Source organism: Schistocerca serialis, unplaced genomic scaffold (genome assembly GCF_023864345.2).
Source record: "Schistocerca serialis cubense isolate TAMUIC-IGC-003099 unplaced genomic scaffold, iqSchSeri2.2 HiC_scaffold_1424, whole genome shotgun sequence".
In the NCBI taxonomy this organism is placed as follows: Eukaryota; Metazoa; Arthropoda; class Insecta; order Orthoptera; family Acrididae; genus Schistocerca; species Schistocerca serialis.
In genome coordinates, this window is record NW_026047652.1 from 47,501 (window position 1) to 53,939 (window position 6,439).

Consider the following 6,439-nt stretch of genomic DNA (forward strand, 5'->3'; position numbering starts at 1 on the left):
GGGGCCGTTCCGGTGTGCGGTGGGCCGCACTTCTCCCCTAGTAGGACGTCGCGACCCGCTGGGTGCCGGCCTACGGCCCGGGTGCGCAGCCTGTCCTTCCGCGGGCCTCGGTTCGCGTCTGTTGGGCAGAGCCCCGGTGTCCTGGCTGGCTGCCCGGCGGTATATCTGGAGGAGTCGATTCGCCCCTTTGGGCGCTCGGGCTCCCGGCAAGCGCGCGCGGTTCTTCCCGGATGACGGACCTACCTGGCCCGGCCCCGGACCCGCGCCGCTGTTGGCTCGGGATGCTCTCGGGCGGAATAATCGCTCCCGTCAGCGGCGCTTCAGCTTTGGACAATTTCACGACCCGTCTTGAAACACGGACCAAGGAGTCTAACATGTGCGCGAGTCATTGGGCTGTACGAAACCTAAAGGCGTAATGAAAGTGAAGGTCTCGCCTTGCGCGGGCCGAGGGAGGATGGGGCTTCCCCGCCCTTCACGGGGCGGCGGCCTCCGCACTCCCGGGGCGTCTCGTCCTCATTGCGAGGTGAGGCGCACCTAGAGCGTACACGTTGGGACCCGAAAGATGGTGAACTATGCCTGGCCAGGACGAAGTCAGGGGAAACCCTGATGGAGGTCCGTAGCGATTCTGACGTGCAAATCGATCGTCGGAGCTGGGTATAGGGGCGAAAGACTAATCGAACCATCTAGTAGCTGGTTCCCTCCGAAGTTTCCCTCAGGATAGCTGGTGCTCGTACGAGTCTCATCCGGTAAAGCGAATGATTAGAGGCCTTGGGGCCGAAACGACCTCAACCTATTCTCAAACTTTAAATGGGTGAGATCTCCGGCTTGCTTGATATGCTGAAGCCGCGAGCAAACGACTCGGATCGGAGTGCCAAGTGGGCCACTTTTGGTAAGCAGAACTGGCGCTGTGGGATGAACCAAACGCCGAGTTAAGGCGCCCGAATCGACGCTCATGGGAAACCATGAAAGGCGTTGGTTGCTTAAGACAGCAGGACGGTGGCCATGGAAGTCGGAATCCGCTAAGGAGTGTGTAACAACTCACCTGCCGAAGCAACTAGCCCTGAAAATGGATGGCGCTGAAGCGTCGTGCCTATACTCGGCCGTCAGTCTGGCAGTCATGGCCGGTCCTTGCGGCCGGCCGCGAAGCCCTGACGAGTAGGAGGGTCGCGGCGGTGGGCGCAGAAGGGTCTGGGCGTGAGCCTGCCTGGAGCCGCCGTCGGTGCAGATCTTGGTGGTAGTAGCAAATACTCCAGCGAGGCCCTGGAGGGCTGACGCGGAGAAGGGTTTCGTGTGAACAGCCGTTGCACACGAGTCAGTCGATCCTAAGCCCTAGGAGAAATCCGATGTTGATGGGGGCCGTCATAGCATGATGCACTTTGTGCTGGCCCCCGTTGGGCGAAAGGGAATCCGGTTCCTATTCCGGAACCCGGCAGCGGAACCGATACAAGTCGGGCCCCTCTTTTAGAGATGCTCGTCGGGGTAACCCAAAAGGACCCGGAGACGCCGTCGGGAGATCGGGGAAGAGTTTTCTTTTCTGCATGAGCGTTCGAGTTCCCTGGAATCCTCTAGCAGGGAGATAGGGTTTGGAACGCGAAGAGCACCGCAGTTGCGGCGGTGTCCCGATCTTCCCCTCGGACCTTGAAAATCCGGGAGAGGGCCACGTGGAGGTGTCGCGCCGGTTCGTACCCATATCCGCAGCAGGTCTCCAAGGTGAAGAGCCTCTAGTCGATAGAATAATGTAGGTAAGGGAAGTCGGCAAATTGGATCCGTAACTTCGGGATAAGGATTGGCTCTGAGGATCGGGGCGTGTCGGGCTTGGTCGGGAAGTGGGTCAGCGCTAACGTGCCGGGCCTGGGCGAGGTGAGTGCCGTAGGGGTGCCGGTAAGTGCGGGCGTTTAGCGCGGGCGTGGTCTGCTCTCGCCGTCGGTTGGCCTCGTGCTGGCCGGCGGTGCAGGATGCGCGCGCCTGCGCGGCGTTCGCGCCCCGGTGCTTCAACCTGCGTGCAGGATCCGAGCTCGGTCCCGTGCCTTGGCCTCCCACGGATCTTCCTTGCTGCGAGGCCGCGTCCGCCTTAGCGTGCTCCTCCGGGGGCGCGCGGGTGCGCGGATTCTCTTCGGCCGCCATTCAACGATCAACTCAGAACTGGCACGGACTGGGGGAATCCGACTGTCTAATTAAAACAAAGCATTGCGATGGCCCTAGCGGGTGTTGACGCAATGTGATTTCTGCCCAGTGCTCTGAATGTCAACGTGAAGAAATTCAAGCAAGCGCGGGTAAACGGCGGGCGGGAGTAACTATGACTCTCTTAAGGTGGCCAAGTGGCAGCGGTGTGGCTGCATCCGGACTTGGCTTCTCGAAGTGCGGTCTTGATGTAGTCGTGCTGCTGCTGCGAGGTGCCTTCCTTGGGTTATAGTTACAGGGAGAGTGATGCGCAATACATGGGCCTAGCCCTCTTAGCCTCTCCTCTCCTGCGGTCTTCTCCCCTTCTCGTGGGCCCGCTGATTTCGCAGAGTGGAAGACCGCACCAGGGGCTTGGGGGGGTTACCAGCCCCCCCTCGCACTATCCCTTTTTTAGTTGGGGGCAGTAAGCAGAGAATAAGTGGTGGCCCTTCCGCTGAAGGTGCCACCCCAACTCCCCCAGCACCTAGCCGGCCAACCGGCCGTGCCGAAAATCTTGTAACTTTTGCAGCTATGTATACCTGTAGTGAGTGCCACCGCAGCTTTACAACCAAGAACGGTCTCGGGGTCCATCGCCGCCGCCAACATCTTGCGGCCGCCAACGCGGAGATCGTCACGGAGAGGCATCGCGCGAGGTGGACGGAGGAAGAAGTCCTGTCGCTCGCCAAGGCAGAGGCCGAACTGTTCCTCGAGAGGGACGCCCGGTTCTTCTTTGTAAATCAAGAGCTCATCAGGATGTTCCCCGACCGAACGCTTGAGGCAATCAAGTGCCGACGGCGGCAAGCTGCCCACAAGCAGCTTGTCCGCCAATTCATGGAGGCGCTTGAGATCGGTCGGGGGGAAGAGCCGGCGTCCCGCCGGGGAGTGGCGAGCCCGCTGCCTGACGCGGGCGAGGCCGCTGCGCCGCCCGTCGACGCAGCCGAGGACTTCGCGGCCGACACCACCGGGCCGCCGCCGGAGGGGCCGACTGACGCCGCCATCTGGGAGCATCTGGCGGGGCTACCCGCTTCCGCCCAGCGTTTCTCTGCCCTGGATCGTGTCATCGGTCTGGGGCGGGGCACGCCGCCCGATGTCATCCTGGGCATGCTCCCGGATGCCCTTGCGTCGGTCGGGTCCAGAGGGGAGAGATCAATCACCAGGACACAGCGGCCGCGCCAACCATCGAAGCGGCCGCCTGCCGCGCCGCCGACGCAGAAGCGCAAGCGGCGCCGCTGGGAGTACGCGAGAACGCAGGATGCCTTCCGACGGTCGCGTGCGCGTTGCGTGCGCGGCCTCTTGGATGGCACCCTGCTCCAGCCGCCACCTGCCATCCCTGGTCTGCTGGACTTCTGGGCGGACCTCTTCACCAAGAAGCCCATCTCCACCGCGGGCTTCATTCGTGACCGCCTCCTCCCGCACTCAGAGCCTGTCGCTCTCGAGTGCATATGGGGGCCGGTCACACATGAGGAGGTCGCCGCCGCGTTGCCGCCCAGGGGATCAGCAGCCGGGCCGGACGGCCTTACCCCAGCGGAGTTGCGGCGTCTGCCGCACGAAGTCCTGGTGAAAGTGATGAATCTCTTCCTTCTGGCCCGCGCCCTTCCGGAACGCCTGCTTCGCGCGCGGACGTCCCTTCTCCCGAAAACGGCTGCACCAACATCCCCCGCTGACTTTCGCCCCATTACGGTCTGCTCGGTGTTGGCGCGGACCTTTCACAAGGTTCTCGCGTCACGCCTGATGCGCGCTTGTGCTGTGGACGAACGTCAGCGGGCATTCATCCCTCGGGATGGGATGTTGGAAAATACCTTCATCTTGGACACTGCTCTCACCGACGCAGTTCGCTCCTGCCGCTCTGTCTTTGTGGCATCGATCGACGTATCTAAGGCATTCGATTCGGTAGATCATGCTGCCCTTCGCCCCGTGCTGAAGGCGCATGGCCTGCCGGATTGCTTTGTCGAGTATGTCGAGCGGTGCTACGAGGGCAGCACGACAGTGATAGCGGACGGCGCCGGCGTGGGCGTGTCTGTGCAGCCAGCACGGGGCGTTCGCCAGGGCGATCCCCTCTCCCCCCTCCTGTTCAATTTTGCGGTGGACTACGTTTTAGGCCAACTGCCCTCCCACATCGGAGCTCGGATCCTCGGTCGCAGAGTCAACGCTGCGGCCTTTGCAGATGACGTCTTGCTGTTTGCAGCGACCCCGAGGGGCTTGCAGTCCCTCATCGACGCAGCTACCGCAGCCCTCGCCCACCTGGGGCTGCAGATCAACGCCCGGAAGTGTTTCACCCTCGCCTTAATCGCGTCAGGGCGCGAGAAGAAGGTGAAGGTGGACAGCAATGTCACCTTCACAGCAGGCAATACCACCATGCCTGCCCTGCGTGTGGGTGAAACCTTCCGGTACCTGGGGCTGCAATTTTCCACGGCGGGTCGCTGTGTCTTCAATCCACGTAGCCACCTGGTGGAGCAGCTTGACGTCATCTCCCGAGCTCCGCTGAAGCCGCAACAGCGCCTCCACGCTCTCACCAACGTACTTCTCCCTGGCCTGTACCACGGGCTGGCCCTCAGCCGCACCCGGGTGGGTGCATTGAAGTCGGCCGACGTTACCATCCGGGCCGCCGTCAGGAGATGGTTCCGCCTTCCGGCGGACACCCCCCTGGGATACTTCCACGCTCCTGTTGCCCAGGGGGGCCTCGGCATTCCATCTTGCCGATGGATGGGTCCGACCCTCCGTCGGTCCCGTCTCCTGGCGCTGAAGAAGATAGGGCCAGCCTGCGACGGTGTAGGCATGGATGAGGTACAGCGTGAGATCGAGGTGCTGGAGCGCCACCTAATGTGGGAGGGCCACCTCCTCAAATCGTCAACGCAGGTTGGGGAAATGTGGGCGGCGCGCCTACACATCGCCATTGACGGTGCGGCACTGTCATCTTCTGCCGCCGTCAGTGGCCAACATCAGTGGGTCGCCGACACCAGTCGCCTGCTATCTGGGCGTGAATACATCGACGCCCTCCGCGCCCGCATCAACGCCTTCCCTACGAAGGCACGGCGCAGTCGCGGGCGGGAGGCGGACACCAGATGCCGCGCGGGGTGCCAGGCCGTGGAGACCGCCAACCACGTACTTCAGGCTTGCTTTAGGACGCACGGGTCCCGGGTCAAGCGCCATGACGCTGTAGTGCGTTATGTCGCCCGTGGACTCGCGCAGAGGGGCTTCAATGTCTCTGTGGAGCCCCACCTCCGAACACCTGAGGGCATCCGCAAGCCTGACGTGGTGGCGGTCAAAGACGGCATCGCCCGCGTGGTCGACGCCCAGATAGTCGGAGACCACCTCCGGCTCGACTGGTGTCACTCCCAGAAGGCGGCCTACTACGACACGCCGTCCATCCGGCGTGCCATCTCCAACCTGCACCGAGACGTTGAGGAGGTGATTGTGTCCACCGCGACGTTGAACTGGAGGGGTGTATGGTCTCCAGCGTCGGCGAGGGATCTCGCCGCCTTAGGCTTCCGACCCCGAGAACTGGCGGTGCTGAGCACAAGAACACTACAGAGCTGCTGCAAAAGTTACAAGATTTTCGAGCGTATGACGGCTCCTAGCCCGAAGCAGCGTGTCGGCGTCGGCTAGGCTGCTGGTTATTTTTCTTCGCCTTGACTCCTGGGGCCTATCCACAGGAGGAATAAACCGTCTTTGTTCTTTCTTCTTTGTGTCTTTATTTTGTGTCTTTGTTGTTATTCTTCCGCACTGATATATATGTATATGTGTATGTTAGTTTTATACTTGTATTTTGTGGTACCGCCCTGTAAGTCCCCACCTCGGTGGCGGACATGGCGTCAAACACCTGCCACGTACTATATATGTATATATTTTGTGTTATTCAAATTATTTTGAATAAAGACGGCTGTTGATAGCCAAATGCCTCGTCATCTAATTAGTGACGCGCATGAATGGATTAACGAGATTCCCGCTGTCCCTATCTACTCGCTGTCCCGCGTCGCGTGCGGTCGTGCGTCGCGTGCGCTCCCGGTCTCTCGTCGTTTTGGGTGGGTAAAACGTGTGCGATCGACCTGAAATTTGGCACACAGCTTTGTGTTGTGCCACTACGAACCGTGTAGAAAAATATTCGGTGTTGCTTTAACCGTTTGTGAATTATCGTGACATTTGCCAAATTTTTAAATTTGCGTGTTTTTCGTAGTACTTAAGGAGTTTGTGGTGTTTGTGAAGTGCTTCGCCGACGCAGACCACATCGAGCTACGTCGCTGGTGCATCACCTGCCTCGTTAAACAGGTATTTTTATCAG